Source organism: Atheta coriaria, unplaced genomic scaffold (genome assembly GCF_025399875.1).
Source record: "Atheta coriaria isolate IRGN ID8LTWV9N9 unplaced genomic scaffold, Caltech_Dcor_3.1 hic_scaffold_4_pilon, whole genome shotgun sequence".
NCBI lineage: Eukaryota > Metazoa > Arthropoda > Insecta > Coleoptera > Staphylinidae > Dalotia > Dalotia coriaria.
Window position 1 is genome coordinate 7,021,764 of NW_027045446.1, and position 11,522 is coordinate 7,033,285.

Sequence of the window (11,522 nt, forward strand, 5' to 3'; positions counted from 1 at the left end):
ATAATTTATTACATTATTTATTACATATTTTCTAATACCCACAGCGTAGCTCCACACATCAAGTCAAGATTTGATTAAAATTCAAGAAGCGTCGAACGGTTGCACGTACAACAAGCGTCGGGAGCTCATCGTGACTTATACTTTGCTTCGACCGGCCGAAAGATCCCGTTCAATAAAAGATGCCGAATCAGTTAAGATTCTAGACTTCTCGATTGCACGCAGCGATAAAACGATTCTCAAAATTCCAATCGAACGCAACTATCCAATTCGTCTTTTTTTCTTCTGAAGCGGCCACATTGACATCGCAATCGACATCCACTTCAACGTCAACCCTTTTGACATTCTGCCTTGTCGGAAAAATGAGTGATGCAAAGATGTAGATTTTGTCTGCACAATGTGCCGAATTTAAATTCATTGTATAGCGACAATAATAACGATAAATCGATCAGTTGATTCTTATCAGGATGACATGACCAAAATTTTGAATTAAAGGTTTCAACGTATTTGATTATAAGCGTAATAAATCATCACGGAACTAGTAATGATGAGATAATGCCGAATTGCATTTGAATATTGAATAAATGCATAAATCCTAGTGATAAACCACACAAATTAATAATTTATCCATTCATGAATCATGTCCTATCTCACTGTTGTATTGGTAGTGATTGAACAATAGAGTATGATTGAAAATATTTTTGATTTTTGATAAGTTTATTAGTAAACTGCTTATTTTAAAAATTATGAAAAATCCAAATGATTTATGAATCATAAATTAAGTGCATATACTTAAAGTGTAAAAATCTTTAACGCTTATTATTATTTTACATCCATATTTTACATTCTGCAGCACGCTAGTGGTTTTTATAAAGCTTTGTTCTGGCACGTGTTTGCATCGCCAATTAGCGCCTTCTTTCAACGCGAGATTCTTGGCGCAATTAAAAGTTTTTAATGTGCCGCCGTCATTGACTGGCCGCTTGTTAATTCAACGCTCGTTAGTGCAGATCATTACGAAAGTAATGAAACTCACGTTTGGATTATGTCACTTTACTTTCGTTAATATTGTATTCCTTTTTAACAACATGACAGGAACTAAAACAATAAATTATATAAGATATTAATTAATACATTCATTGAAACATTTCTGCTGAATTGTAATTCAAAATTTGGGAATGAATATAAAGTGAAGAGTCATCCGTGTTCAATTAAACAGCAATCGTTAAAATTAACGCTTTTAGCGACCATCGAGAGTAGTAAGTGGAAAATAGTCATATCATGATACTCCACATGACCTCGCACTTTTAACCCTCCAAGTGATCATCATTTACATTACGCTTTCATTCGGAAAATTCAGAAATTTACATTTTAACAGAACCATGAATGCTTTAAAATTACACCACTAAAACACGTTATAATTCATTTATTTCATGAATAAATTTAATTCTGCTTTAACAATTAATGAAAATCAAAGTCTGAATGTATGAGGCAATCTGTTGCCAGCGGTGTAATAATGTAATTGTGTAATTATCCAATTTAACCCCCCTACGCGTATGTTATGACAGTCCTATTGTGATGACCTTCTGCTTCTGTCAGTAACCATCACCGGCGTTCGGCCAACAAGTCTTTGTTTGTTTTCCGTCCAGCAGGAAGCGCACGTGCTTCTTGTTAGCTGGTCGCGTGTCTCTCCGGGATCCGCTCTCGTTCACAAGTTGAGAATTAGTCGGGTTGTGCTTGTCCTGGTTTGAGTGGGACGCCACTTGCATACGTGTGGTGTTTCCCACATACGGAGTATACACGCGTGTCCGTACTTTTCATCCTCATTCACATTACTCATACTCAATGGTAGTAAGTACTGATCTTTGGTTAGGAGCTTAAAAAGCCGGAAGCAATTTTATCCTAATGCATCATCGTTTAGAGATGGGAACTATTTAGATTTTTATTGCTTTGCAAAAAGATGAGAATATTGATTTGGCACCTTGTGTTTTATATTTCACTTTTTGCTCTACGGCATTGCAGTATTGATTTTTCTAGGTCAAAGTATAAATATTCGTTTACTACATTTTTGAAATACACTGTCCACAATATTAAAATTTGTTGTCCGAAATTCTAGGCAACTAAATTGATACCTATATTGATTTCTCCACTAATGTACCCATAATATTCGGAATAGTTTGTAATAGCATATTGGAATGCATATTGATTTAAATTGTGTGGTATACTGTAATTCGGTATGGTTCGGTTCAATTCGGTTTGCGTTAAACAGTGATGGTGGCGGCTGCGGAATGGAATTACTGCGGTAATGAACTTTGCTGGCAGTCCTGCCAACGCCGCGGGAGGATGTGTTCTAATGTTGCATTGATTACTGGCTCCAACTTCGTTAATCTAACAGACCGACACCACAATATGTGATTATTACGCTAAAATGTGTCAAAATGTGTGTCAAGCATTTCACACTTCGGCAAATTCAATATTATTATTGCATGCTGCCCGTTTCCGATATCAAAGGATTTATGTAATATACGTAAATAAATTGTATCATTTTTAATCCTTACTTTCACTAATTAATTAAAGTGGGTTAATTAAAATGTCTTGACTGATTTGAATGGATTCTTTTTTGCGATGTCTTCAAGCGCTTTTAATTAAAATTAGTGAATTGTGCGATTTGCACTTGCACCAAATTGAGGCGTGAGTGGAGTGGACGAGGCGCGACAGATGCGGCGTGTCAGGTTTTTATTAATTCACATTTGCCTCGTTTCGATCGTTCCGCACCGAAACGAAACGAAATTTGCTGCCAGCGTTAACCAGGCAGCATCCTGAATTCTAACGGCGACACATCCAGACATTAACAAGCATTCCAACTTGCGGCGCATAACGTGCAATACGAATGCAAGCATTTTGAGGAGGACGAATTTCTGACACGGCGTTGCATGCCCTTCAACATAGCTTCATGCCATTTATATTAACACATCGGAGCGCTTTTTATTCGGCATTTATTTCTTTTGATACGATACTAAAACGCGTCTAGTTTAATAAGCTGTAATGGGGTAGTGAGGTGGAGGACTTTAATATTGTCACCCTTGGCGGGCACCATGCGGAACTAATTCAGGGCTTGGGTGTACAAAAGCACCGCATCTATGTACACAGCAGCATAAAAATCACGTGTCGCATCATGTCATCAGTTAAAGTTTTACACATGCATATATACCAAGTGTTTTAACAAGTTTTTTCTTCTTAAGATTCTTATTATTAAGTTAGTACTGAAGTGTATTGAAGTTGAAAACTCGTTGATTGTCATTCCAACAAACAATAGAAGGCAAGAAAGTATGTCTGCTGCTGGAATTTTGCAATATACTTCAAACAATCGGCGTTGGAAGCAATTATCGGGCGGATGTCCGCCTCAATCAATATTTCAATAAAAGATAGAAAATGGAAGTATTCCAGTGATCTATATTTATATATATTCTATGATTTGGAAAAATATGTATCTGAATTATATTTTATGTTTTTACAGAAAAATATATAGAAATTTAAATTCTCATTTAATTAATTACCTACTTATATCTATAGATTTATGAAAAATTAGTACTGGTATAGTTGGGTCTAGTTTAATTTCTTTTTACATTCTGTATATTGTACTTTGGCAGGCCTAATCCAATTGGAATTTTTAATCATACAGGACACAAGCTAAAAGTGCATGCGTTTACACTGCTTCAAATGAAATGCGAAGCAAAAAAGACGAATTCGTCGCGGAGTATTAGTGCAATGGCAGTATATTCACTCTCGACCCTTTTTCAAACATACAATCGCAATGAAATGACTAATTCTGAATTAATTCTGAAAAAATTATATTAGCATTACCGTCAAATCCAACTATTCTATGTTTCGTGACGCTGGTCATGAATTCTTTATTTTTTTATAACTCTGAAAAGATTAGTTTTATTTTTTGTTTATTTCTCTCACGCATGTGTGTTTTACGTGTTTTTCTATCTGTTGTGTAATTACTATTATTAATTCTTTGTTGTATTTCTACTTAATACCGCATTCAATGCGGATTCATTCAAAATGCTTGGTGCCGCGGGTCTCTTTGCGTTCTTTATCCAATGGTTTTTCTGTTTTCTCTCTTTGAATAACAGCTTGAGGTGGTAGTAGTTGGTGTCCTTGCGTCCCTCGTTTTTAACTGTGGTAGTGTCATCATGTCGTTGCGTTGTTTTGTCGTTTGTTTTGCGGCGTTTTTGCGGCCGCCAGATCAAACAACCTCTCAGAATCCTAGCCGGGAGAGGACGCGATGTGGTGAATGAGTATAATGCTTGTAATGCGTGTAATGCTGACGCTTGTGCGAAATCTGTGTCAGGAATTAAAGAAAACCTCGTGCGACAACCTTCAACCGGCGATGGAGGACATGAAAGGGGATAAGCTACTAATCTTGTTTTATGCTGTAGGTTCAAATATTTATCGTTGGCATTCTCGTCTTTTTTAAACAACAAATTTACGCAAATAAATATAAAACTATCTTAAAATAAGTATAGTTATGTAAGCAAGATATAATATTTTTGTTTATAGTTAGTTTTGTGGTATGATATTATCAGTTTATAGGCACAAGTGAAAATGATTGTTGACGGGGGGTAAATACCACAATTTGGAGCAGTCGCAGCTTGCGGTGGCAGTATGGTCCTGGATTAAACAGAAAGCCAGATGAAAGCAGATGGTTTTGACACAACATAGGTTTGACTGCGTTGGGTTGCATATTTTCGAATGTAATGGCAAAATTTTCATTCATAAATTTAATAATATGAAAAAAATAAGATTTTAGTGAGAATGTGAATGACTGCTAGGAGTGTTAGATGCATTTTGCAACCACATTACTCTACGTGTAGATTAAACACAACCTGGCGAATAATTTTACCGATAATTCAGATAAGAAATACGGAAATATGAATGACTAACTTATAACCGATATTTATCCAGTTATAAATGAAATATTTCACGGTTTTTATATCATGTTATCGTTTAGCTTTATATATGTGTTGCATATTACTCAGCAAAACAATATGTAAATATATAGGGATATATTATATGCACTTTAGTTTAAATACAACCCACTTGAACGGCAGCACTTTAGTTTTCATAGTTTGCACTAAGAAATTCATACTATGCACTATAGATTGTATAACTTATATTTTAATACACTGAACTTATATACCTATTCAGGTTTAAGCTTAAAGCTTTGAATCAACTTTTTAAATTGAAACTTTATAAATGGTTAGGTAGGCTAGCTTGTTTGGTATTATTTGTGGGGCGGTCGGGGGTAGTGGTGAGGGGGTGGTCGGGGAGGTGGGTGGTGGTTAGGTAGGCTGCCTTGTTTGGTATTATTTGTGGGGCGGTGGGGTGGGGGTGATAGAAGGGGCCGGTTAAGAGTACGGCACGTACTTAATACTACCCTGCAAGTTTTATAAGTGCAAAGTATGAATTTCATAGTGGAAAGCATTTTGTTCAAGTGGAATTCATTTTTCAAAGTGCAAATATTTATTTTTAAGTTCTGTTCTGTATTTTTAAGTGCAAACATTAATTATAAGTGCATTTAATGTATTTACAAGTTGAAAATCGAAAAAATAAAGTTCGTTAAATTACATGCCAAATATAAAAATATGCATAGTTATTCAAGGAATTTAAATAAATAATGTGAAAATTAGGAATAAAGCCGCAAAAAATTGTTTGAAAATGTAGTTCATTATGATGTTTCTAACGGTTGTCACTTTTACATTGCTGGTTGGTTTATTACTAGCCTAGTGATGATATTATTGAACCCAATGCGGCAATTGATGGTATTATTACACCAATTGAACATAATCCAGATGAAGAACAATCTGGTAAGTATACACTTTAAATAATAATAATTTAATTTAATGAATCAATAAGTTTTTAGGTATTGCCAGGAGAATTATTGCAGGACCAGCCGCAAAACGCGGCCAATTTCCATCACAGGCATTTATTTCAATCCTGGCTTGGGTAAAAGCCAGCAACATCTCTAGATCTCAAGTTTGTGGTGGATCTATAATCAGTCCAACATTCTTAACTGCAGCGCATTGCCTTTACAAGTAACTGAAGCCATGCGGAATGCAAAAGAAATTAACCAAACAACGCGTTTAGCTATACTGTGTTTACAAGGGGTGTTAGTGGCAGGACAGAATGCCCGGTATGTTATATTTTTTACTGAAAAGCAAAAAATTAATTAGTTTGTTTGTATTAAAAAATTAGGGTGACATTGGTGGTCCAATGGTCCAATATGGCGACAATGGGGTGGCTACTCTAGTCGGCATTGTTAGTTTCGTGAATTCTCTTGGTTGCTAAGCGGGCCGTCCTGCTAGTAAAAAAATGTAATTTTTGATAATAGTTTTTTTTCTATTTCTACTTTTAAAGCGCCTGTGTTTCCACGGTTTTTAGACACAAAAAGTGGTAATTTAAACACGGACGGTCAAGGCCGTGACTAAAGCACTTTAGTCATGAGCTTTAATCTCGGAATGGAATTTTTGTCTGTGCATGTCTGTCTGCGGTGCCCAAGACCGCATGCAATTCCATGCGCCTGCCAAATCATATCAATAATAAAATTATATTGTAATACATTGCAGATTTAATATGGAAATAAATGGAATATCATGTTATTACATAATCTATCATTATTCTATCATGAAAGAAAAATATTGTTGTAGTACAAATCTTATACTTTTTGATTCGGCATTGTTTGAAGCGCGTTAATAAATAATGGATCTTGAAATAATATTTAATACATGCTAATAAAACAGCAATTAAAAACACACATTATTAAATAAATTTCTGCTCGAGCGAGAAACTCAAGGACCTCGTTATCGCTCTTAACAAACGTGCGTACACTGTTTGATAACCGATTGTGCAAACAATTATTAAACGTTCTGTTTGACTTCAAACAAAATTCAACCCTAATAACGACTTATCCTCTCGTTCGTTTCTTCATCAGACTTTCTTCCCCACTCCGAGCTATTTCGTTTTATTAGCACTAAACGTACATCAACTTTTTGCTACCACAATTGGATTTGAACGTTACACTCTAAACTATTGCGTTGAAATAAACTTGGGATCAAATTGTCGTAATAGTGTAGCGCTCGTATCTCGCCGGGCCGTAAATCTGTTTCGATTAAAAGTTGCGAGCGTCGCTTTAGTTTAATTTCGTGCTTGACGTACGCGCCGAGCATTTGCATGCGTAGTGCTTCACAGGAAAATAATAATTATTGTTCGTGGGCTTACGCTTGTCGCGAATGAAAAGGACTTTCAATGCCATTTGAATCCGTAGGACGACTAGGGTAATTACTATTCGGGCAGAAAAGCTATGGGCTAGGTATGAGGAAGGTTTCGCTAACAATGTTAAATGTAACATTTCGTATTTGAATTAATTCGAGAACATTCAATTACTTCGAGTTTGAAGTGATATCAAATGTATCAAAATTGAATAACATTTAAATGAATATAGTTGTATATAGTTTCCGCTTCTTTGTTAGAAAGTAGATTATATTATACACATTTATGTAAATTTGTTGTAAGCAAATTTAAATGTAAATATAACCAGAAAGGTCATTTTCTCAGTGCGAGGTAATTATCAAAGCTAATATTAGTACTCAGTTGAAAGAAGAAGTCAAAAGTTGTCGTTGGATTTGCTTCAGACGATGCAGAAACGTTTATGGCACACAGTAATCAGAGAATGTCATTCCCGAAATACAAACTACACAAAATCATCAAAAATTTGCTAATTACCAAAGATAACAGTGAATAAATATATTTTAATTTTTTGCTGCTTATAGCAAAATTCAATATTTTAAATGATTGAAAGTATTTATTACGCTTTTTTCTATAATGTCTTACTTATCTATACTTAAGCATAACAGTAATTGTCGTCGATTGAGAATAACTGTATACGTTCCCATTACTTTTTACACCCAACGCATAAAAAATTACGATTCTTCATTTTAATTACACATTTAAATTCGATCAACACCGAGAGCCGTGTCGCGCAGCCGTAAGATAAAACAACGTCCATGAAAATGAGATACGAACGAACGCTTGAGATTGTTTGCGCACATTGCCTCGGTTTCGTATTACCATTTCGTGACGAGAGCGATTTTGCGCCAGAACATCGAAGTGAACACAGCAATCGCTATCGACGTGAGCATCACATGCAGAAGACCGTGAAAATCCGCACGTTTTTATGTTTCCCATTTGCTGCCAACTGCCATGATTGTTTTTGTCCTGTGTCTCGGATTTCAATCCGTCCAATCCAATCGACGATTAATTAATCAAACAAAGCAATGAAAACAAACAAGTAAAAAAACACACCGCCCAGGCAATATTTAAATCAATCTAATTTTAAATATGTCAGTGTTTAACGTAAGCAAATTATACTTTTTAGTTTAGCTACGTGGTATAAAATACAAGTTTGTTTTAATTAATTTGTCCAGTCGAGTTTGGCGCGTGTAATACTGAAAATTGTGTCGGAATTGTTAATATACGAGATGAATGTATAAATACTGCATTGTATTAGATTGCTGGCTGTCGCACAATTAATTATGAAAATATAATTTCGACAAACGTACACGAACTGTGCAAAGTTTGAATACGTTTTCATTAGTCAAAATTCAGACAAATTAAGGTCACTCTACTTTAAATTATTGTGTGGTGTAGATATTTATTATATTTATGTTAAATATCTCCAGATGTATCACACAGTTCATGATACAAGATATCCACGTACCTGCAATCGAGTAAACCACGTAGGCAGCGTCAGAAGGGATGAGCGGACGTGTAAAGCACCCTTTTGCCATTGGCACATCGTTGCCACCATGTTTGCTCTGCGTGGTAAATGGAAAACGTTGGCGATGTTTGCATCCATCGCGCTCGCCGTTTCACTGTTTGCTGTGCAGATCGCATCTTCATTCTTCATATCTAGTCGGGTAATAATCACACAATTGGAGTACCCACAACAAATCCGGTTACAATATCTACAATCAAACTTTGTCAAACACAATTAAATACAATAAATACAATGATGAATGATATACGGTACGATAAAATACAATAAACTTGTAGAAATTGCTAAAAAGTGCAATGAAGCGGAATGGATTGCAAGGTTATATTGTATTCAACAAAGAAAATCAAGATTGAATTCATTCAGTTGCAATAACATTCAAAACATTTGTTTTAATCAAAAATAACTGAAAAAGATTTTATTTACTTATACCAAAATTTTTTGTCTGGGATGATGGAAACATTTTATACCTGATTATCTCCTCCTGAATAACAGCATAAAAATTATAGCCGGAAGTCAAATATGAATTCATTTTGTCGGGATGGAAATCAAGTGCAAACGCGATGTAAACGTTTTGTTAAGTTACATCGGACAAGACAATAATTTTTATTATGTTTGCACACCGACTTAACCATACCCGCCGGGTTTGATAAAATAATAATCACATCCTTTGTACTCAGGCTAAATGCATAACTGGTAATAACTTCATACTATATAATAAAATATGGTACGATAGTGCTGCACGCTGTTCTATATGAAAAGCAAATAGAGGCAATATTAGTTACAAGTTACATAATCGACCCCTCAAGGGCAATTCGGGGGCAAGTTGCAATCTATTGTGCTGCAGACTTCCTGATGCTGAAATATTTGTTTGAATTATGTATTAACGTTAACAATATTTCGGTTGCATTGGGAGGTTTCGCATTTTAAGCTTTGATTAATAATAAGTGTGCATAACTGAGTAAACATAATTTCTATGACTACCAAAAATTGATATTTCAGTGTATTTCGATTATACCTGCATATTACTGTTGCAAGCCGTGCAAATGTAGGTATGTTTGAAATGTAGTTAACCCGTTTTTGATGGATGCACACAGCCTGTAGCGTTGAAACGTACGCACGACGCGAGGAAAACAAATTAACTGCACGTGAACATTGAACATGTCAGGATGATGAGTTTTGCGCCGTGTTGCCGAATGTGAGCTAATTAGATTTAATTTAACATGAAGATATTTTGTGAAATGATGCATTTCATAAACCAATAAAAATGTGCTGATGATTATTTTATCATTGCCCGATTTCGAAAAATCAAATTAATATTCTTTCGTTCTATTCTTATACCAAACCTAATCCGACAGAATTCGTATTTTGTCCGCTGGCCTTTCGGTCATGTTGCATCAGCAACATCCACGAATATCATCCTATAGGATGATATAGGTAATAATCAATTTTGAGCTCATAGAGTTTGTAGAGTTTCCCAGATTCATGACAACGTGAGCAACTGAAATGACTAAAACGAAGAGAAAACCATTCCCACATGACCCACGTAAACTTTGAAGGCCTCAGTGGATCAGATAGCAATATCACCTTTGACATACACCTAATGCAGAGATAAACTAATTATTTTTGGTAAAACACCAATGGCACGCCAGAATTGATCATGGATTAGGAAAAAATGAATAAGAATACTTTTTATATTTATTTTTAAGGATAATAGATTCAGCAACAAGTGCTATTGAGGATACATGTTGAAAACACATAATTTAATTAAAACGGATGTTTATCGTCTCTCAATCTTCACGTTTTTTGTTGCTACAAACTCGTTGACGTTATTATAAGCAGCAAGAAAAATGTGCGATTAAAAAATTAATGGAAACCTGTCCCGGCATTCCCTATCTTTTTTCCTCCGTCTCTATATCTTCCTTTTTTCATGTAGTTTTTGAAGAAAAAACCGTGTGCGAGTAATTTCTCTCTAGCGTTTTTCCTGGAACAACTTTCGCTTGACGATCTAATCTTGGTTGTAAGCGGCTCAAGCGGGGCTTCTTTTTCTCATATTAAGCTGCGAAAAGGTGGCGAAGTCAAGAGCTTTATAAATTACAGGCGGTTTTCATTAGTGCTCGCCCGCTCGCCCTAAATTCCCGTGGTGGATACCGAAATTTACATTGACGAGAGAATTTTATTAATCAGCTCTCATGAAATATACATTACAGCTTTTCTATAGGAAAATATGAATATTAAGTTACTTTTTAAAAAGTTACCTAATTAGAAAACTAAATTTAATCAGTAAACAATACGGATTGTTGAATATTCGGTGCATTAATAGATCATGAGCTATTCAGTTGTTTTGCTCTTCATGCAAAGCCAGTAATTATATCAATTGACCCACGCTGTCATAACAATTAGTGAATACGCGTCAGAAGCCTAAACAAACAAATAGCATCAGTCAATCAAATACCAAATATCGAAATTTCGACTGCCTGCCTGGGATAATTGAGTCAACGTAATTAAGCCTCATGGAAATATCTGAGTAGTAAAATTGAATTGCCTAGTTAGTTTGGTTCACACTTTCATAAAACCCGATTCATTTATGGCTAGAATTTCAATTCAACTAGCTTTATGTTTGTTCAGTCATTTCTATAAGTTTGTTATTTGTCTCCTTCTCGTTTCATATTTATCTTGTTCGGGAATTTCA